This window comes from Xenopus tropicalis, chromosome 2 (genome assembly GCF_000004195.4).
Source record: "Xenopus tropicalis strain Nigerian chromosome 2, UCB_Xtro_10.0, whole genome shotgun sequence".
In the NCBI taxonomy this organism is placed as follows: Eukaryota; Metazoa; Chordata; class Amphibia; order Anura; family Pipidae; genus Xenopus; species Xenopus tropicalis.
In genome coordinates this window covers 78,993,815-79,017,708 of record NC_030678.2, presented here as the reverse complement: position 1 = coordinate 79,017,708, position 23,894 = coordinate 78,993,815, and the positions used below count along the sequence as shown (strand labels likewise).

The 23,894-nt window shown below is 37.6% G+C and overlaps 1 protein-coding gene across 3 annotated transcripts in view; it reads left to right on the top strand.

The window, feature by feature from the left end:
* hivep3 (HIVEP zinc finger 3) overlaps window positions 1–23,894 on the top strand; it is an 80,651-nt gene that overhangs the window by 29,406 nt on the left and 27,351 nt on the right. For 2 of the 3 annotated variants that reach the window (XM_031896893.1, XM_012957355.2), the window contains 2 exons: window positions 17,143–17,188; window positions 23,306–23,365. The gene's annotated coding sequence lies outside the window, so the exon portion shown is untranslated. The remainder of the gene's footprint in view (window positions 1–17,142; window positions 17,189–23,305; window positions 23,366–23,894) is intronic. The other variant, XM_031896894.1, reaches the window with a different exon arrangement.

Genomic DNA, 23,894 nt, shown 5'->3' with positions numbered 1-23,894 from the left:
GTCTATCTTACATGCATAAACTAATCCTAATTGCCTAATATACTTTAAAACTTAATACTTGTCTTTGTGCACACAGCTAAGCCCTTACATAGTCCTGCATTTTCTATATATTGGAAAAACTTTTCAAACTGGCATATGGTATATTTTCATTGGCCAAGCCATGTGATTGTTATTTAATTGTGTTTTCTTAGTGGTGCTAAGTTTGCCAACTTAGAGCCAATAAGGTGTTTGCTTTAAAACAGGTGATCAGTAAATGGTACATGCTTATTGGTGGCTATAGGGCAGATTTATCAAAATGTTTAGAGCTTAATACATAAAAACTCAACCATAGTCTATTCATTCCTATTGAATTTTTAGAAGCATGATTATTAAATGGTGAGTTCTAACTTTTACCCATTGATAAATATGCTTCTATAGCATGTGGGTTATTATGTATTAAGCTCTAAACTCATTTTGATAAATCTGCCCCTATTGTCTTTTATCTCATAAACTAATTAATGTGTGTACGTATTACATCATACCCTTTTAATTCTTGTACATAGTTCATAGACCTAAGTCAAAACAGCAGTTGTCTAACGTTTGGGTAATTGTAAAAGTACACAATGATTTAGGTGCAGTGAGAGTTCTGGTTACCAGAGGTCTGCTTGGGTTTGGATGGATGGCAGGTGTAATGCCCGTATTTCTGTGCTTGCTCCCTTATCCCCTTCACCACTTTAAGAGCTGTTTTCTCCTGCTGCCCCATCCCCCTTGGTGATGCCAGTGGTGTGGCCAATTCCCCAACCTGCAGGGTCAGGTTATATATACAATAGATGGAGTTATATATACATTAGATGGAGTTGGGCTGGGGCAAATTTAGGTCACTTAGGAGCAGGTTAGGCTTGCAATTTTGTCTGACCTGCGCATCAGTAGTACAGAGATATTAAAAACAAATATAACACTTAACTGTGCCCTATAAAACAGTCTATGTCTGTTTTAATTAGTGGATTTTATAGTATATATTGGAAGAGAAGTAATAGTGGAAAAGAACAGAGATAGAATGACAGGGCTATTTTAACTCCTTCTGCTGCTTTCCAATCTATATATACACAGATCAAGAATATGCCTTGTAAATCTCAAAATCAATGTCTCAAACGCAACTCCTCACCATAAATAATTGATCACACTAACTGAAACTGTATTTTATGCCTTGTGCTGTCCAGCCAGTCGCAGGCAGGGGAAACTGTGCATGCAGTTGTTATGACATCAACTACTGTTGAGTGGGAAGGGATTTGAATATATGTATTGTTATCTTAAGACTGTAAGACTAGTGGGTGTATGATGACTTCACTTGATCCCACGTCTGTGTCATTGTCATGTTACCACGTTTTTAAACTTCCCCATCTTACCACATCCGCAGAACTATGTTATCATGTAGAGCTATTTCTCAGGCAGCTAAATATAGACATGGGTTAGAGTGTGCGTGGGCACCAGAAAGCAATGCGGGGGTGGAAATCTAGCTATATATAGACACTTCCTCTCTACCAAAGGCTAAAGTAAGCCTGGAAATACTTCCGTAATCAAAACTACACTGTGACTTGTTCATTATAATTGTACTAGCTTATGTTAGTAAAGCAGTGTTTTTACAAATATGCATACATGGCTGTGGGATCTACGGTGTAATATAATGCACCATACCTTAAGGCTACTAAAACATTTTAACAGAAAGAAAAGGGTTGTTTTGTCATCAAACATGAATTTATGCTAGCTTGGTTAACATCAACATTTTAGATATGTATACTGGGGGGACCGAATAGGTGCTAAATTGCTTGTTGCAACCAGTTGTTTCTTTGTTTTTATTGGATTATCAGTGTGACATAGTGGAAAGTAAAACCACAAGGGATGACACATTATGGCTAGTTGTGCTAGCTTATGGCCAGTAGTTTTGTTCTTTACCAATATTACTAAAATAATCAGAATGATACTACTTGACCTTCTGTGACCATCTGCTATGTTTACAGTGGTTTTGCTGTAACATAAAACATAACTAGTGTGATGTATATGAGGCTGCTAAATGGGGCAACTGGACATGAGAAGGCTGGTCCTTAAAATTTCCTACACTTGGGGCTTATTTATTAACATTCATTAGCATGTCTTTCCTGCTACATATTAGTTACCCAAACGTGTGCTGCCAAACTCCTAAAACCTTCTGTAGCACAGTTTTTGGTTATTCCTGAAAAACCGCAGCGGAGGCATTTAAAAATTTTCCATCAATATAATGGTTTTCAGTTTTCCAGCAGTAATGTCAACCCTGCTCTTAAATTGTAATTTAGTGCAGCTTCACATACTGATCTTGCAGCCCAATTACAAGGGGCCCTAATGTTCAAAATCACCATTTATTGTATTCTATGATAATTCTTAACCGAACAGTGCTAGGGCATTCATGCAATTCTCATTGGGGATAATGGAGGGCGAATATTAATCATTTTTTTCTCTTGTATTTGGGTTACTGATAAATGCAGCAGGCTAAATTCCTGTTATTGTCCAGTGTACAAGTGCCATAAATTGCGAATAATGTGCAGAATTATTTAGTACTGGAGCTTTGAAAAACAGCATAGAAATTGTATAGGCTGCGCTCATAGGTTTGATATTGATGAAGCATATATGTATATGCTACAGTGGGCTGCATTATACAGTAATAGCATTTAGCTATTTAGGTTTGTGGATTATGCAGCTAAATGAGAACTAAAGCTTAACTAAAAATTAGAGCAGAAATGTTGTACATTATGTTTTGGGCTTCTGTACCACCCTAAGGAAACAGCCCTTTAGCAGTGAAGATCTGTGCCTCCAAATATTTCCTCAGTAGCCCCCCCATCTTTTCTTCTGCTGATTCACTGAATATGCTCTGTGTCAGTTACTGAGATCAGACCAATGTATAACATAGAATACAAATGTCACAATATAAGACCGATAAGTAAAATACAGATACAAACTTTGAAGGCCTGGATCATTGCTGTTTTAGAGATGCTGAACCTTTAGGCTGGTGCAATAAGTTCAGTATATAAAATATGACATTTTTAATTGTTATGGTTTAGTTTTATGGTTTAAATTTGCCTTTCAAATTGCATTGAAGCTAATATGACAAGTTTTTGTGTAAGATCCCTTTGGGAACAAAAAGAACAAATATAAGATAGCAAGATATACATGTTAAATTAGGTAAAAAAATAATTAAGGCTGCTGTTAAATATAAATAAAACATGTATTTGTTTTGTTGATTTTTATTAATTTGACAATAGGATGTTAAATTACAGGAAAGCGATGTGTGTGGCAGAGTACTTTTTCGGCTATGACTTGTAACCCAAGGAAATTCTTGGCAAAATTAAAGTTATGTTTCAGGGTACAAGACTTGTTATCCACAATGCTCAGGACTTGGGGTTTTCCAGATAGGGAGTCGTCTAAAAAATCATTTAAACATTTAATAAACCCCAGAGGATTGTTTTGCCTCCTGTAAGGATGAATTCTGTCTTGGTTAGGATCGAGTACAATTTATTGTTTTATCTTTACACAAAAAAGGAAGTCATTTTTAAAAATTAGAATTGTTTGATTAAAATGGACTTTGTGGAAGATTTAAAACTGATTTTCATATAACGGATTCTGTACCTGTACTAGAATGTAGGTTGTAAATTTTACACCTCTGCACATTTATACAGAATCTGGAACAGTGCTCTTATACAGTTTGTCACATTCATATTTTCCCCTTTATACAGTAAAAATAGGAAAATACTTTATTATGTTCACTTTTTTAACCTCAAGTTGTTGTCTTCCTCTGTCTGATATGTTACAAAGGGATACAGAAAAAACAATATTTGTTTAAAACTTAAAAGACATGTCAACCCCAAAAGTAATTTTTTGCCTAATAAAAGAAATCATAATTCCAAACAACTTTTCAATGTGAATTTATTAAAAAATTTTAGTGCGTATTTGTAAATGTAATTGCTATTGAAAGCGGCATTTGCTGAACTCCTGGTTGTTACTTTGTAAACAGTGTTGCAAAAGTAAGTCTCCTCCAGCAAGTCAGGTCTGTGGCTGCTGCCTTGTGTTACATTGTTTCAAATGCCAGAGCCACAAGGGCAAAGAACAGAAAAGGACAGACTGCTTCTAATAGCAATTATATATACAAATAAGTCAAAAAACATTGCAAATTTGTAATGAATGTATATTGCAAAGTTGCGTAGAATTATGTTTTCTTTCTTTAATTGCCTATGTCACTTCAAGTGATGTAGTAACATTGCGCCTCCCAGATATATGCATTTTACCTACAAATAGTGATCATTGGTAAGGTTTTACATCACTTAATATTTTTTTTTTCCGTTCAAACACTGCTCCATGTATATTACAATTTAAAACCTATCACATCAAAATTTGCAGGTGGCTCATGCATGCACATAATGAGTGAATCCCCCAGATCGGCCATTATATGCATATATGTAACAATGCGTCAACCGATACCAAGTCACATGCATGCCATAATGAGAGCTTCCTTGTGGTGCGGTGGGTATAGCTCTCATGAGGGGTGGTCTTCTTGAAGAAATTCTATTGTTTCCCCTAATCGGAATCCAGGCTGTTAACCCATATGTGAGATATGTGCCCTTTAATTTGTAAGTTCGTCAGCTCAACATTTTTTTCATTTGTAAACAACACACTCATGCCTTGAGTGGCAGACAGCTGCTGTAACTGGCTAATTCCCACCTGAGCCAGAAATTTGCATTGCACTACTGAAAAACAGGAAAAATATTTTAGATTGAGGAAGCAAAATTTACATGTGAAAAGGGATGGGAAAAAAGTAAACCCTATTTGTAAAAAATAATTGAAAAGTCTGTTATAATATTCTGCCTCCCACCAGAGGCTGCCCTCTCTCCCCCCTGAACTGCTCAACTTAGACTCTCCTAAGGTACACTGTTTGCTGTACCTAAAAAGCAGAGTACCGCAGTGGGGTTGGCAGGAGCCATCTTGTGCCAGCTTCAGTCCCTCCTATCTGTGATCGCTGACACTAAGCATACACAATTGAAGCCAATCTAGTCCAGGCTTCAACTGGACATGCTTTGATCAGGCAATTGTAGAAGAGCACCCACCAACACTGCAGCTTTTCAGGATGGGGGAGGAAGGCATCCTTTAAGCATTAACTGCTGGGCTATCAAAGACAATTCCCCTGCAAAGGAAAACTATACCCCTGAACATTTTAGGTCTTTATAAAACTGTATTGCATACAAGCTCATATGTAAAACCCTGCTTCGTGTAAGTAAACCATTTTCATAAAAATAAACCTTTGTTTGTTTGTGCTATTGGGTACTGCTAAATAGAAAACTGTCATTATAAGAATAAGGGCCGCCTCCTTGTATCATAGGATTCACAGTCCACACAAACAAGCCAAGGCACACATACATGCTAGGACAGTTAAAGCTGTATTATTTCTGGTCATGTAATCTCTGAGGGAGCACACAGACCAACACAAAATGGTGGATCAAGGGAAAGGATGTAAAAGGGTAATATTGGCAAGTGGGCGAGTCGACCGATATCTCAGGAGGCTGGTTAAAACTCACCGATCGGGCTGGTTAAAAGATTTTGATCAGGCACCATAGAAGGCGTCTGATCAAAATCTGCCTTCAGGGCTGAATCGGCAGAAGGAGGTAGTAATCCTATTTTTTCAACCTCCTTATCTGCCGTTTCAGCCCTGAACGTTAGTGGCGGATTGAACGATCTTTCATGCGAAAGAGTATGAAAAGAGTATGGCACACAAAGATCGAAAATTGCCACATGTGTGGCCACCTTAAGTTTTAAATGGCTTAACCAGTGCTCTCCAACTGGTGGCCCGCGACCCCCCTCTGTGTGGCCCCCCACCTGTCAGGCTGCTTTGATGACTTACCTTTGTGTAAACTTTAAATGGTATCAGTACTGTGATTAACTGGCCCCCTGCATGGTTCTCACCTCAGATTCAGGCTGTAATCCCCCTTTATTGTTTTAAAAATGTAATCCCCTGTGTTGTTCACACCATTTAATCCTTAAATTGTTCACCCTCTGCAATGTTCACACCTCAGGCTCACACTGTAATCACTCACATTGTTCACCTGTTCACACCTCAGACTGTAGGAGCAGTAGTTCTGGCCCTGGCACACACAGGCAGGTTAGGGCAGGCAGAGTATGGCAAACACAGGCAGGTTAGGGCAGGCAGAGTATGGCACACACAGCCAGCATAGGTCAGGCAGAGTATGGCACACACAGGCAAGTTAGGGCAGGTAGAGTATGGCACACACAGGCAAGTTAGGGCAGGCAGAGTATGGCACACACAGGCAGGTAACAGATTGGAAGTCAAGGAACAGAGGTAACAGATTGGAAGTCTAGTATTTCCCAACAAATTAACAACCACCCAACCAGATTACCCGTATTCTTTTTCCCATGATGTCAAACCCGCCCCGCAAAAAACGCATGTGCTGTAATGGAATCGCAAGTGACATTGCGCTGCAGAACATTATCACCAGAGTAAAGTAGGCCTACACTTTATCCACCTGCATCTAAAGTTTGCCTGTGGACTGCCCATATGGCTGGAAAATAAAGGTTATTCCAACCATTTTGCGGGTGTTTGGCAGGTGCCTTCAGGTACCTGATTCATTGCAGAACTATACCATGTGAAATTATGATGAAACCGATAGGGAAAAGTTAGGCAGTATAAGTGGACTTCTTCAAGTTCCTTTGTAAGAAAAGGTGATTGTAATTGCTTACCTGAAAGCCATGGCCGGTGTTCCTGTTAGGAGAAAACTGCTCCAGCCGAGGTAGAGTGAAAAGCTGAACTTTAACAAAAAAGCCACATGCTCAGGCCCCAAGATTGCTGAAAAAGGAGAAGGAAGGAAGAGGATCGCTCACCTGCATTTACCCCAAGCTAGTGCAGATTTTTTCAAATAGCAGAGCCGACCTGGGGGTTTCAGGTAACATTTGGCACCCCCTAATGATTTAGCCTTTCCTTCTCCTTTAAGTAATAACCTTGACTAGCTGGACTACAACTCCAAGCATGTCTTAACCTTGAAAATATGTTGGAATTTGTAGTTCATCGACAACTGAGTGATGTGTAGTTGAGAAGTGCAGTAAAGTAGTGTATAGTGCCCCTTACATTTTATTATTTATTTATTTGTATATCTTTAACATATTTTGCAGCACTTAACAGTGATTATACATCACATCAGTTTCACATAAGTCTAAGTCACAGTAGAATTTAAAGTCTGTGTCCCTGGTACTTTTACACACTATACAGTTTTTTTTCAGGATTCTGTAGTAGTGTTTTGCACTATAATGCTGATTGACTGTGAAGTTCACTTATTCACCACAGTTCTGCCTGATCATCTGATCACTGGTAGTTTGCAAATGGTTGTAGTGTTGTCCCTGAATTGTGCTTTCATGAGAGCTTGCCATCGTGGCCTCCAGCTAATGGGGAGAGTGTTATGCAGTGGTGTGGTTTAAGGCTTCTTGTACAATATTACACAAATATATTACAAATAGTCTTCTTTAAAAGCAGAGGTAAAACAACCTGCCCCTTGTCTGTAAGGTCATCATGTAAAGAGGGGGATTCATTTGGGCTTGCCTGTGATCTTTGACTTTGTGCCAAAGCAATTCATAATATAAATGCAAGTGCATACATTATATACTTCTTTGGTTTTGGTTTTACTGTACATTTAAATTACTGCATGTGCATATTTATGCTATTACTGCAAATAACTTGTGCAAAATACTCAATACATGTTAACTTTGTTTGTTGTTTACATACGTAATATATGTGTACATGCTCCTTTTCTGCTTTGTATGGGATACTGAATGGTGGGAGTAGAAGGGCACACAGAATACGTATTGTCCCTGGTAGAGTGAGCAGAGGATCTGGCAGGTCTCTTTACACCCTGATGCTTCCCCCTGTCACTGCTTTACTGGGCTTGTCCTGTGACTGTCACCCTTTGTCCCCCATTCATCTGTGCAGAAATCTTAGCATAAAAGCAAGCAGCCTTTCAAGGCTTTGCAGCAGCTGTGTGAGTGTTTATTGGCAAATTACATTTCTTATCCTCAGACCTTTCTTTTTTTTTCTCTGATTCCCTAGAAGGACTTTACATGCATTCCTGCATTTTTAAATAAAATCTTTCTTTGTGGTAACCACCCCTATTTTGTATAAATATTTTAAACACACTACAGGCTAGTTTATTTGCTATGCAGGAAAATGCATTTATAACTTCTTTGTACATTACTGTTTAATGGCCATGACTGAATAGGAAAATGAGTTTACATGCTTCTTTGTTGCACATCAGGCTTCAGTGCTTTATAAAAGCGGAAAGTGGTAACTGGACATCTAGCTGCCTATAGGAATCATATCTTCATAGATTAATCTGAAACCTTGATAACTGTATTTATAAAAGTAAAGGAAAAGTTGTAACTTCCTTTCTTCTGAAAATAAAACCTTTGAGGTTTGGAAAGCCCTGCATGTTTTCGTTTTCAGTCTAAAAAAAGATTTCACATCCTATATCTGACTTTAAACTCTATATCATGTAAAATGCTTATTATGAAATTGGATGAATCAGGTCTGTTTTTAAAAATGTTCCGGTTTTTAATCTGTGTTTTTTAAATGCAGCCGCCAGTGCATAAATGCTTCTTTCTCTACAAATTTGGACTGTTTTATTACAGTGGGAATAGCTATACTGTGGACTTTTGCATTACGTCATCCTAGTAGTCTCAACCTGACTTCATTATTGAAACCTGAAGCTACTCTTCAGTTGTAGTTTATGGCAACTTGTATTTAGGTATATTGAAGATCATACTCATCATATTTATAAATGCAGTTATACTGGGAGATAAGGTTCTGCGTGTACACTGTAGATGAAGAAGGACTATTAATAGAAGAGAAGCCTTATTAATAAAGGGGGATATAGAGATTTAGCTTGGAGCTGAAATTGAAAAAGATGAGCAAATATGATTTTGTTTTATATCACGCAATAGAAATTTTAATATGACTTTACAATAAAAAAAAACAACCATGTTTTGTGGCATTATTTTTTAGACAAATTTACAAATTTTCAGAAATATAGTGAAATGTATTGTTTCAAATACAACAAACAGTATCATCCTGCTCCAAACATCTTGCTAATTGTACAGCAGCAATGAATACATCATAGCTGTTCCACTTGGTCATCTCCTTCCTGAGAGCTTGTCATTACCAGCATTCAGTACACAGGGGGTTAAGTGGGATCTTGTTGCCATGACCACAGGATGCAGTATCAGTTCCGTGACACTGTTGCTATGGCAACTCGACAATGATTCTCCAATTTAGCATCTTCTCTAACTCTCAGGGAGAGCTGCATCTTGTTAAAGGGCCAGTATTTACACATACCAGAGGTGTCCTCAGCTAACCTTTCAAAGAAAAGAAAATTTTAAAGGAGCCTCCTACTTCAGTACCAAATAGGATTTTGTTATAATACAACTTTACAAATCACAGTACTGCACATACATTTTGTATATAAATTCTTGCTCTGAAAGAAATGTATCTCCCTAGTAGAATTAACTGCTGGGTGACATAGAAATCTTTTTCTCCTAGATTTTGCTAGGTGCCATTTTGCTGGGTGTCTCCCAAATTTAACTCTGTTTTTAACAATGCAAATATTATTTTTGCCATCATGTACAGGGTAGTTTATTTGTTCAGGGTAGTTTATTAGAGTAACATATTCCTTATCACAGCTAAAATACTCAGTGCAATACATTCATTATCCATGTACAGACACTCAGCATGCTATGTAATGTGTTTATTACCATTGTGTGGATACCTGATGCCACTGAGAATATAATTTGTCAACTATTCTAGATAATCCTGTGTACATTATTTTATATTAGTATGATACTCAATTTAATGTATACACAGTCATTGTACAACACTGCAGAATATGTTGGCATTTTATTTAAGCACATGTTAATAATAATACTACTAAGAAGAAGAAATAGGTTATGCTAATAATACACCTAATCCACCATTTCTGTGTCTGTATTCCTGTCTTTTTCTCTTTTAGGTTTTCTTCCCCAACTTAAAGTGATAGAAGCACACACCCTCTCTCTTTCACAAACAGACTTATCTTTTATGATATCCCTGACCTTCAGCTCTAAAAGTGGCCATACATGTATCGATATTATCATACGTACGATAATCGGTGCGTGTATGGTGCGAGACGCGGCGTCCGATATCGGTAAAAATCTTGGCTATCGGTCATCTCATTGATTGAGCAGGACTGAAAATTTTGATTGAACGCCTTTGAAAGTGCCCAAACATTGTAACGTTAATGCTGAATCGTTAGATGGGGTAAAGAATTCCTTTGTTTTTACCTGCATATCTGACAATTCAGCTCATAACGTTAGTAGAGTGGACAAACAATCTTTCCTACGACCATTGATTGTGGGAAAGATCGTAATTATAGAGTGTATGGCCACCTTAAGAGGCATAAATTTCCCTCAGGATAATACATTTAATCCACCTCGCCGCACCATGCTTGGAGCTGGTCCAGCTACAGTGTGGCTGGCTGTGGAACACAAGAGAGAAAATCTCTGTTTGTAAACATGTACCTCATGCAGCTGTTAACTCCTTAACTCAAGGTTCATCACCTCAAGATCTTTTCAAAAACATTAAGGTTATATGAATTGATACATGATACAATTGATACATATTAACATGTAACCATATAAAGATGCAGAAGTTGTACATAGCAACCAAATAATACATGTCAGTCATATATAAGGATCCTGGTGCTAAAAAATGAATCCCAGATAATAATAATAAAAAAGAACAGTCATGGGAGTTTATAAATGGTGCAAAAATGTACAAACATTCATCCAAGGAGACACCACACTTACAGGAATTAAAGTGAAATAAACATTTTTTATCAAGAGGTTTGAAAAAAGGCTGAGGACCTGGCCAAAACATCTCAATCAAAGCAATTTTTATGAGTGTAGAGTTAAAATGTGAGTGTGGAAGAAGTGGTAGTAAAGGGCAGGTGGCTCACAATCAATATATATAGCCTGTTGCAAAAAGTGTAAAGTGTACTGAATATGTACTAGGTATAATTAGGAAAACTTTAAATCAGGGGTCCTCAAATGTTTTAAAAAGGGAGCCAGTTCACGGTCCCTATGACTTTTGGGGGCCAGCCTATAATTAGGCCTCAATCTATGCCCCCCCGCCCCCTCTGTGTTCTCATCCCTGGCTACTACCTGTCTACCTCAGAGCCGCCCTTGGGCCCCAGGGTGCCATCCCGTCACACCAGCTGACGTTAATGACGCTGTACAGAACACGCCGGGGCCAATGACAACACTGAGGCAGACGAGTAGTAGCCAGGGGTGAGGACACAGTAGGGGCAGGGGTGAGGTAAATGACCTTGGCAGACCATAGTTTGAGGATCTCTTCTTTAAATGTTGTATAAATAGACAAGGGAGATTATAAGCACGTGCAAAGTTTCAGGCCTAACAACCCACAGAACTCAATTTAACGTTATCACAATGCTGACATGGTATTTCTACTTTGACATTGGTTGATGTAAGTTAGTAGATTTTAGTAGAAGTTGGTAATTTTGCACCCGTCAGGACACTGCAATAAGGGTGAAGACACATGGAGCTTTTAGTAGCATATACTTTTTAATGGCTATGAGACTCCAGAAAACAGTGTCAGACTGGCCCACCAGGATAACAGGAAATCTCCCGGTGGGCCCAGGTGTCAGTGAGCCCTTCTGCTCACCCAGCCATTTGCCTTGTATGCCTATACTATGATCATTACTCAGTTCTGTATGAGAAGAAACAGAAAAAATGGAGGAAAGGATAGATAATAGTATGTAAAAAGAAGTAATTAACAGACTAAAGAAAGTGAGTGAACAAGGGGAGTGAAAAAGGAGAGTGGGCCTAAGGTCTAAAGTTTTCTGGTGGGCCCTTGACACCCAGTCCGACACTGCCAGAAAATACCCTGCCATAGATAATACTGAGAATTGCTAAAACACACGTAGAGACAGTTAAATGATCATCATTGTCTATTTTAGTAGCCATGACAAGTAACTGCTACTAGTAGCCCCATGTGTCTTCACCCTTAAGATATGGCTGAATGTTAAGTGCTAGGGATAGATAGGTAAAGGTCAGTTTAGTTTGTAGGAAGAGGTGAATGACCACTAATCAAGTAACCTTCTCTGAAGATATTTAGGGCATATGGAAGTTGAATTATCTGTGGTGCCTGATGAACTGTAGAAGAGAAGATCAGTCTAAGGTTCTACATAAGCCTAGAGTGTGCCCAACAGAAAGTGATATATGTGCATTATGTAAAGAGCAGTAAGGGGGATAAAAACAATAGGGTTTAGAGTGATCGGATACAAGCATAAAAACTTAGTTCAACATAACACTAGATATACAATAAATATAATTGTATGTAAGAAAGTATTAAGATTGAACACACCTTCCAACTGTCCCGATTTTCGTGGGACAGTCCCGATTTTAACAGCTCAACCTGCAGTTGAGGGTTCTTATTGAAAAGTCCCTCATTTCCCTTTGCTCTCCTGTACTGAATGCCCAAAAAGAGACAATGTTTCTCAAACGTAATTAGATAAGTAGGCTTTTGGCAGATAGCCCAGAATACTCAACAGTCAAAACCTGCACTTAGATACATTTGTAACTAACAAGATAAACAGGTCTCTTGGGGGAACTGAGACTTGGAGCTTAAAGGCTAGTTTCACCCTCATTGGAAAAACTATGATTACACATAAAACAATATCCCAAATCCTCCAGAAATGTGTTCAAATGTTGCATAACCTGCCAAATGTTTTAAAATGGGAGTGGTATTTAGGGGCTGTGGTCACAAAAATGGGTGTGGCATTTATTTTATCCCCTTTTTCATTTTTCAAATGTTGGACAGTATGATATTGAAGAGTTCACTTTTTACTCACCTTATGGGTATATTAAACTCATTATTTAGCTTTTGTAAGATTGGTCCCAGATTCATTTGGGAAATCTGCTTTGCTATCTTAGATTATGTTTAAAATGAACAGTGTACCATTTTGTATTTACTATGGGTTTGAACCCATGGTTTAAAGCTCCCGATTTATTAGATTTCAGTATGATGCTGTTTAATTAGTAACTAAGCATTTAGCATTACTTTAACCATTCAACTGGCAGTTTTTACAAATACAGATATAAAAGGACACAGTATAATAGTTACTGTGCTACTTTATGCTTTATTTATGCATCTGTATCTATAAATATTTATGCAAAATAAGGGCTTATTTAAAAAAATATATTTTTGAGGGCCTCTTTTTTTTAGTAGATGCATCTAAATATATTTCTTAAGCCTGGGACATATTAATGTGCAGTAAAGTGCCCCATTCACATCAGTAGCCCTGCTGAACTCAGCGTGGTCAGTAATAATATGTTTCTTGATATTTTTTCTTGCGGTTTTACTTGACCTTAATTCACTCCCCTTAGGACAGCCACTGAGAAAGCCTTCAGGTATACTGAATATCTTTTGCAAAGTCTGTGATATTCTGAACCATGGGCTTTTGAAAAATTTGTGTTCTGCATCCACTCACTGCATTACATTTATCCAGCTTATATGAGCATAGCAGTTTTCTCATTAGAAACATGATCTGTTAAGGGTTAAACTAGATGGGAGATTTTGATCAGATTTTGTGGGTCATTATCTGCATTGTTATGCTGCGTTCCCATCTGACAGGTGTGTCGAAAGGTAAATCTTTCCTGTAGTTTGCACATCACATTTTATTATTAGTCCCAGTATAGTTTGACCCATGCAAATATATCTGACTTGTATGATGCGATCTGCTGATCTGACACAAGCCTACAAAATCTCCTGAATAGTTTACATCTAGAGTGCCATGTGCAAAGTGCAAGTTCAAACTCAATTTGTACTGTTTCTTATAAAGTGTTTCCCCAGCTTATTTGCAGCAGCAATTGGATTGCACACGGTCCAGTTGCAGCCAGTGTGGTAAAATTCACCCATTTGAGTTAGCCCTTGATGGTAAAATGAAGTCTACATATGATGCTTTAGACAAAAGTCTGCTGTGCTGACACAGCACGTACTTGGGAAGTGTGTTTAGGCACAAGTTTGGAAATAAACCCTTAAGTCACTGTTGGTTGCCTGGATTTAAGTAGGCATACATGCACTTTGACAGATATTTATTTTAATTTCACAGTTTGTACTTAACAGTTGGTTATTGACAATGCACCATACAATGTGCAAAGTGCAAAAACAGGCTGCAGTGGGCTCCTTTCTGAAATGCAGAGACCTGCTGCATGACCTTTGAATTGAGCGCTACAGGCGTTAGGGAGCATTTGATTTAAAAGGAGTGAGTGGGAGTCATTGGGGCCCTGTCCTTGGGGGGGTGTGACGACAAAGCTAGATGTGCCTCACTCTGTTCCTTGTGTCAGCCTTTCAAACCGGTGCAAGGAAAAGACCATAGCTTACCAAGTGCTTTTTAAGTAAGAACTAAGAAGTAAGTGTTTTAGCAGTTGCTCCTGGGGTATAGTAAATGACCCCTATTGACTTGTGTTGACGAACAGGCCATTTCATATAAAATGTAAAACAAATACATATTGCTGACTGTAAAACAGGCTGCAAAGGAGACAAAACATGCATGTTAATAATGCAAGTGCTTGATGTTCCTGAAGAACTTCATCAGATGGCTTTTGAAGGGCATTATACTAAGAGCTTGCCAAAAAATGACCTTCCTGCTATCAAGAATCCCTGTGAAATAATATTCAAGCCTTCTGTATTATATGTATAACTTGAAGGAGTTTTCTGCGCATACTATTGGCCATGTCCTGTTATGTTTTCACTTTGTCATAGCTGAAACAACCTCTCGTTATTATTATTAAGGAATGCCATATGCATGATAGAAATGCATTATCATGTACCTGTAATGTATTTACCAGGTCTTCAGCAAATTCCATAAACTGTCTTTAACCAGGCTACTCCATTATTTCTGTGTCTTACTATGTCAAGTAGTAGAGTATTATACCCTGTTATCCATAGTTCTAAAAAGGAAAAAAAACAGCGAGACCTAAAATAGAATTTGTGGTAAAATGATACCATTTATTGGCTTACTATATATATATATATATATATATATATATATATATATATATATATATATATATATATATATATACACAGCAAGAAGAGGATCCGCACTCACAGGACTTATGAAGAAAAAACGGTGTGAGTGCGGATCCTCTTCTTGCTGCATCTGTTAATCTACTGTGACCTGCACCCAGGCTCCTGTACGTTCCCAGTAGACGTGAGTGCTGGCATCTTTATGGACATATATATATATATATAGTCAAGCTGTGTGTCCTTGATAAAGGTCCCAGGAGGGACTGAAACGTTGGAATGCACGGTGAATGAATAAATAGAGGAATTGCTGTGAAATGGTGTGCAGGTTCTGTTTATCGGACTTAACGGAAGTCCGAGTTATGGACTGAAATGTTGGATCATTAAAAACTCACCACTCGCATTCTTTATTGTGAAAAGCCTATGAGTGCCGTAATTTTTGCCTAATGATTGTTTCATAGCTCTGGCACCTAGGTATTATTAACTTTTCTTATGGTGTGCTCCCTCCCCACTTTGGACTAAATATATATATATATAATATATATATAAATGAAATGCCTGATGAAGAGATGTAATTTGTTCTTGAACGCTTGCATTCTATGTATATATATATATTTGTTAGCCAGTAAAAGGTATCATATTACCACAAAAAAAATGTTTTTTCTTGTTATGTCTTGCTGTTTCTTTTTCTTTGACAAATTTAAAATGTTTACCGGTTCATCAGTCTTGTTTATGAATGAATACAGACCAGGTGGCTAAGCAGTTTCCCAACATTTCTGTATGCTTGCCAAAACTAAATTAAGTGTACTTTCTAGTTAATCAGTAGCTTCATAAAAGCACTGTAGCAATGGAAGACTCCAATAAGTAAGGGTTAAATGTACCAGGAAGCAGTGAATATGCCTCTTGCTTTGTCATTATAACTTCCTGTGTAGTATATACCACAACTGGGATAGACGGCCCAACCTGTCAGCTCACATTCAGGGTATGAGATGTGCTTACCCACAGGACAGTATTAATAGTAATAAAATCCAGTAGTTAGGTACCGCGCACACAGGACTTAAGGTTCATTTTGAGTACTTTATTGAAGTGGCAAGACAACTATTTTTTTATTTATATATATATATATATATATAAATATACTCTTTTTTCTAAGCATATTTTCTTCTTTTCTTCCCCTGAATGAATGCCAAATAATGTCATAATTGTCTCAGTTTCATTTTATTTGAAGCTTGTTAAAAGACACAGGACAAGTAAAAGTGAACTTTTACTATGTTGTTAATAGAGGTAACATAAGCTGCTTGAGAATGTACGTTTTTGTAACAGTATGTATAAGTTGACATTATCTGCTTATGTTTATTTTATTTTAAATGTATCCATTGCCGACCCCAGTCTGGCATTCATGCCACTACGTCTGACTGTTTCAGCACTCATGTCTGGCTTTTAATTGTGGGAGAAAGATCAAAGTAAAACAGTTCTGACAACAGTATTCCTATACCTATTATGTGTACCTTGGAGTACATAGGAGTTATATATGTATGTATTTGTATACTGTAGTTCTCCTGTGTAAGCACTGTTTCCCTTTTAGTTTAAGCATTAGTGGCAGTATTAGGTCTCTGAATGTCTGCGCAGGATGGGATGAGAGTAGCTGTAGTGACCCACAAGTGACATGTTTCTCTGCATGCTATTCTTATCTTTCTATCTTTTCCCGGTCACTTCCAGAGACTACATTTCATTATGGTTCTCCTCGCCCCAATTTCTTCTTTTCCTCTTTTCCTTCTTTTCTTCCAAGATTTCCCTTATTTTTTTTAGCTAGGGCAGCTGAACTGACTGGAAAAAGAATGAGCGAGAGAAAGGAAAAGATAGAGAAAGGATGCGAGAGGAAAAGGGGAAAGGGAGGGGGAGAGATGTGGGCGGCTCTCAGATTAGCAATTTCCCCCCTGACATCACGGCCCAAATAAGGAGCTTTGAAATAAATGTGTGTTATTTTCTTTCATGATTTCCTCTAGCCGCTGAAGAAACACTGAATGCAGAGCAGACACGAGCATGGTGCAGGTGAGACATACCTATTTACATATACTGAAAGGCCCATTCATTGTGACTGCAAACAGCCTACATCGACAGGAGCGCTGCATAGAGAATTACCCTTAGAGAAAGGTGTTCATAAGAGTTCAGTCTATGGAAAGAGGTGGAGGGCGTCTGAGGATACCCCCCTCCCGTCTGCTGCAGGAGGAATATAGTGGGAGTCAGAAAGGACTGGACAACTTCAGGGACACTACTACTGTGTATGCTGCTACTCATTCAGACTGGCCTTTTGATAAGTTGCAGGATGGAGAAGTGTGTCATTCTGCTCTATCATTTGATTGTTATCTCTTTTGACCCTGAGATAGCTACACTTTCATTCACAAGTTTTCTTTATTTTTATTTTCATTTGATTTCATATAATTTTTATAGTATTATTGTCTTCCACTTTGCTTTTTAGTGCACCTTTCTTTCCTTATCTTGTTATTATGGGAATTATATATTCACCATGAAGATTTCTATGCTTGTATATTCCCTGACTGACTTCTATTGATCTAGCATCAGGATGTTCTGCAGTGTTGTATAAAGGAGGAAAAGATTTAAAAATAAACATCTTAGAAGTGCAGACTAATACAGTCTGGAACATGTTTGCAATATATATAGTTTTTTGTAGAATTCCCATCGTAGAATTAAAAATGTACCTTTTTGGATCTTAAACTAGTCCTACTGTTTCTTCCATATAGTACAATGTTTCTGATTGGTGGTAGGATTCCTGTGATTATATGACCAGTTCTGTATGGTGCAAAATCTCTGCTGTGTATTTTACTGTATTGGCTGTATGTTTAGGGTTTATATTGTCCCTGTTTTCTGTCTACATCGCTGTCTGCTGTTTGTTTTGTAGCAAAAGATCTAAGTGTATGGAAGAATTAGCCTGTGGGACTGGCAGTATTTTTCTGTGCATTGCTTTTCTAGTTCTCACATGTAAGACGTGTCAGCCACCCTTTTTCCCTCTCTTAATTTAAAAAAATGTGTCTGGCACTCTTCTTGGAGATTGTGTGTATATATATATATATATATCTATCTCTATTACAGCGTTCTATGTCCACGTGTACATCGTTCTATTTTCTTCCTTGTGATTGTGAGCTCTTACATACTGAGAAGCCCTGTTTGTCAGATTGAAGTAGGGAGGAATTTCTGGGAGGAACTTCTACTTTGGGATAAGAAGCTTTCTTGTTAGTTGGCCACTTTACAGCCCTACTGGGACTCAACTTAAGTTGAGATGAGGGGAACCCTTTACCTCCTTGTCATTTCATAACCCCCCCCCCCCCATACTGTTAAGTACACATACCCTTACACTGGTGAGAGGGAGTTATTCATCTGTTTTAAGGAGCAATCCTTTAATTTGATGTGTGAATTATATCAGTTCCTCTTGTCTATACACAATACTCTATTTCACCTTGTACTTTTACCACAAATTAACAGATGGGTAGAGTCAGGAAAGGGAAGACTTGAAGCATTTCTGTTGCTGTTTCCTCTCTGCTAGTATAGACTTTTAATTATTTTTTGTAATTTCATAGTTCAGTCTCTCTAAAAACTGTGCTGAACATTGCAACAGTAATCTAAGTCTGTTATATTTCCTATAGTTATTAAGGTATGTGATTTTTAATAAAAAGGAGGCATTAGTTATAAGGTCTAATCAGAATCATTGTGGCATTATTGGGACTGGGCTCATATTGATATTTTGCTGCCTGAGGAAGCAGACACTATAAGCTCCCCAGCATTTAAATCTACTTCTCACTGTCAGTGATTTCCTTTAAAATAAACATGTGTGGCACTTATTTGCTCTTAATGAATGTGTTATGTTTCTAAAAAGAAACTTTGCCACATTATATGCCTATTATATGCCATTTTTAGTTTCAGTCAGCTATTGCATATAAATATCGTTTCAGCTTATAATTTTTTCTATGGTGCTTTCTATGCTTCAGTAGGAAGCAAGCCAACACAGGGAGTGGGCATTATTAGCAAGTTGTCACGATCAAAATGCCTGTGTGCTGTTGGCCTTAGATACCCTAGTGGTGGTGTTGATTTTATTGGAGAAACTGCAAAACTGAATTAAGTGATCATAAAATTTAGTGAGCAGCCCATCACAAGAAGCTGATGGCATCTGTTACACTGTTCTTTCTCACATCAGGGGCATGGCACTGCTCCCTTAAATGAGATATTATGACAACTAAATATGTATTGTTATTATTATTTATTCTTGAGAGGATAATTCATTAATGGGCCACATTATCTTAATCATCATGACCAGCCAGTTCAGGATGAGCAAATGATCTGACTGATTTCTGGTAGAGTAAAAAAGCAGGCCTGGGTAGTTGTCTGTTGATTGATAGCACCACGTGTGCCAGAACGGGTGAAAAGTTGGTCTGAAAAAATCTCATAATTTATTGCCACATTTTAAACTTTACACAAGCTAAAACTAGCAGGTTATGCTTATTCCATTTAATCTACATTTATATGCACAAATATGTTTTTAGCAGGAAACTCTCTTACATATACAAGAATAGGATGTGTTATCTGAAATGCTTAAACCTGGGGCGCTCCCAGTAATGGCTTTTTCCTTAATTTGGATCTCCATTTCTTTTGTCTACTAAAACATATTTAAACATTTATTAAACCCAGGATTGTTTTTCCACCAATATGGATTTCCATTTTCTGGAAACCTGTAATCCAGAAAGTTCAGAATTAGAGGGCATCTCCCACAGACTCCATTATAAATCAAATAATTCAAATTTTAAAAAATTATTTCCTTTATCTCTGTAAAAATAAAACAGGGCCTTGCACTTGATCCCAACTAACATTAAGGGGGAGATTTATTAAGACACTAACGCTCGCAGCGTTCATTCGAGCGCTCTGAGCGTATTTTCGACGATTTTTTCGGCGCCCGCGCAACTTTTTCGTATTCTTGTGCGGAAAATTCGGAAAGGTTCTGTCGCTGTTTACAATCGTTCGGTACAAAAATTTTGTGACTTTCGGATCGCCAATACAATATTATCGTGACTAATACGATTTTTCTGTAAGCATTTTCATGATATTTGCGATCTTCAGAAATTATTGTATCCAATCCGAATTTTTCCCATTTGGGATTTGAACTCGTGAATCGGCCCCTAAATATTGGCTTTAATTAGTGTTTAAGTGTTTATAGGATTTTTTAGTAGACTTAAATATGGAGATCTAAGTTAATAAATTACTTGTCCAAAACCCCCAGGTCCCAAGAATTCTGGATAACACACCCCATACAAAAACTATGTGCTTTACCTACCATGTATAATATACATTGTGTATAATTATGTCACTAATCCACCTTTACAAACACTGACACACCAGTCATCTACTTTACAGATATTATTGCCTGTACATAACATGTATTCCTAATGCATTGAATTGAAACTACCTTTCACTAGACTGGTATGGGATCTATTATACAGAAACCCATTATCCATAAAATTACCATAATGTCCTGATATTTTCTTATTTATATATTTTTGCTCTGTTACAATAAGATAGTACCTTGTACATAAATTGATGGTAACGAACAAGTTAAAACAAGTTGTTGCTTTTTAATATTTTTAGCAGTATAAAAAGTCCCATCTGGAAAACACCATGTCCCAAGAATTCTGTACAAATCTATTTTGACCACTAGTCTTTAAACAAGGCACTGGAATGTCTCATTTTTAATATGTCTGGGCAAGAACAGGTAGCTTGCATTGCATTGTAATGTTGCTTAGAATATCTGGCAGGCTGGCTGCACTGGGGCTTGGGTTAATGTGTATGTTCAATAATATAAGAATTGTAGAAACAAGAAAGAAATATACCTATTGCAGTCCTTATACACTGGCCTTGCCTTCTGTCTGCTGTCACTTTTACTGAATATTATTATCTGGAAATGTACCAATTAGTCATTGCCAGTGATTATACACTTATTCTTTGAATTTCAAACCCTCTGACCCTAGGTGTTCAGCAAAATAGCTTTGGGTAGTGGAAAGAAGATTGTGCGTGTCAGTATGTAGCCTTTTTTCAGCACAGATACTGTAGATGAGTTGTTTCTGTAATCTACAGAGAGATACACAGTTTAAATCCTGTATGAGAGGAGCACCTTCTCACTGGCACAGGAATTAGCACAATTTATTTGGTATCAAGACATGACCAGTTTCTATTTAACACAGATATATGAGCAGTTTCAATCAGTCACACAGTTGAGCAGTTGTTTCTGGTGAAAAGTCTAGCAGTTTTTTCCAGCATAGAGGGTGAGAGAAGCATATTCTGTTCGGCTCAGAGGTGAGAAATCTCAGCACCTGTCTGACAAAGAGAGATGCCTCCTGTTTATCTAATATAGTGATAAGCATCAGATATATTAATATAATTACAAAGAGCTTGTCATTGCTATGCTCCTAAGGATATTGCCACCAAATACCATCTAATGTACAATGTCACATTTAAAGTAAAATGCCCCGCAATTAATAGGCACTATATAGTATTTTTTTCCCAGCTTGCGTATAAACACGCAATCGACTATGCTTAGCCCGCTCTTGTGTCTGCAGTGTGTTTGTCTGCATGCAGACACACAAAGCAGATTTTGCCGAGGAAATGTACGAATGCGCATTTTAGTACCAAGCTCCAATCCATCTGTTAACAAACTGCCCAGTGCAGTGCTTGTTAGTGCAAACACGAGCAGAAGCCAACAAACAGCCCTGTGTGACTATAGTCTTAGCCAATGGAGGTAGATAGAATCCACAAACACAATAAAGGAGTTAATCTGTGTGGGTAATGTAATGAAATTCAGAATTTGTAGTGCTTTGTGTAATAGGGCAGTGTCCTTATTCAGTTCAGTCTGTGCTTTGAGGCCTAGCATTTGGTCAAGGTTCTCATAAGCTCATATTAATGTTACAAACATCTGAAAGGGCAGGCAGAGTATGCAAACACAGGTAGCACAGGGCAGGCAGAGTAAGGCACATACAAGCAGCACAGGGCGGGCAGAATATGGCACACACAGGCAGCATAGGGCAGGCAGAGTATGGCAAACACATACTCTGTACTACGTATAGTGACACAATGTCGGTACTGCTCCTACAGTCTGTTTGAGGTGTGAACAGATGAACAAAGTTGGCGCCTAAAGTCTTAGGTCTTCTGGTGCAAGCAATGCAGGGCCTTACGGATATGAACAATGCAGGGCTTTATGGGTATGAACAATGCAGGGCCTTAAGGATGTAAACAATGTGTGGCATTATGGATGTGGATAATGCAGGGCCTTACAGATGTGAACAATACAGGTCTTACAGCCTTCAATCTGAGGTGTGAACAATGCAGGGGCCAGTTTATCTCAGTACAGATGCCATTTAAAGCTTACACAAAAATAAGCAATCACAGCAGCCAGAAAGATGGGGGACCAAACAAGGAGAGGGCTGTGGGCCGCCAGTTGGACAGCACTGATCTAAGGCATTAAACACATCTTGATCTAATGGACCTTTCCAGAGTATCTAGTGAAGAAAGCCATTTTACCCAAGTCTGCCCCTACTGTCCTCCAGCTAGAATCAAAGCCAAATCACTGAGCCCTGCATCTAGGGAACCAATGTAATAGGGTATATTGCCAGTGGCTTTTTTAAACTCCGTGACTTTTAACCTCAACATGCTATACCCAAACTTAACCCCAAATATGTATTTGTTAAGTGTTTGCGTCAGTTCCCATTACTACTACTACAATGTGGAACACATTTTAGGTACTTTATAGCTAACATAACTGTTACTAAAAAGTAACATTTTCTGAAACTAGCTACTGTCTAAATTAATACATGACCTTCAGTTATGTGGCTGTTTTGTTTTTTTCTTTAGTACTCATTTGCTCGTGTGTCTTGTCTTTTTGCATTTTGTTTTTAACTCTTTCATCCATGTTTGTACTTTGTTTTTGTAACCCCTCTACACATAGTTCTTAAATAAAAATGTCTCTGCCAGAAAACTAGTTAGGTTAATGTGACAATTTGCTATTGGTGTTTTTTTCAGTAAGAGAAAACACTCAAAAGAAGTTAGGCCATTTGCAAAATTACTTAATCTTTGTTGTATTGCCTTAATCATTACATTTTCTTCTCTTCTTAGAACACCCACATGTTGGATCAATGAAGTTTACACGAAGGAGCACCAGTGCACTGAATAGTGGTACATAAATTGGTTTTATTTAGAACAGTATTATAGAATTAAACTCTTATTAGTGTTAATTTCTAAGCACAATCATTAAGACCCTGTCTTTGGTAAATATTCGCCTACTCTCTATTCATTCCTATAGGATTTGTAGAGGTGTATTTATCAAATGGGGAATTCTAAATTCAGCCATTGATAAATATGCCTTTAACAAACCCATAGTAATTAAAGTGTGTGAATTTTACTGTGTTGAGCTCTAATTTCACATTTTGATAAGTGTGTCCCTATAAGAGAACTATTTTTTACCTCTCACAGTGAGTTAAAATTGTAATACTATTTTATTTACTTAATTATTTAATTGTTGTATATACATTTATGTATAATCCTGTATATAAACAATTTTGTGTGTGTATAATAACATTTACACATACATGTAAACAGCATACATTCAAAAGAAAAAAAAAAATTACAAAAATTATAAATTTATAAAAGTTAATTAGAATTGGCCCATTGATAACTTGCTAAAAGTTATTTAAAATGTGAATGT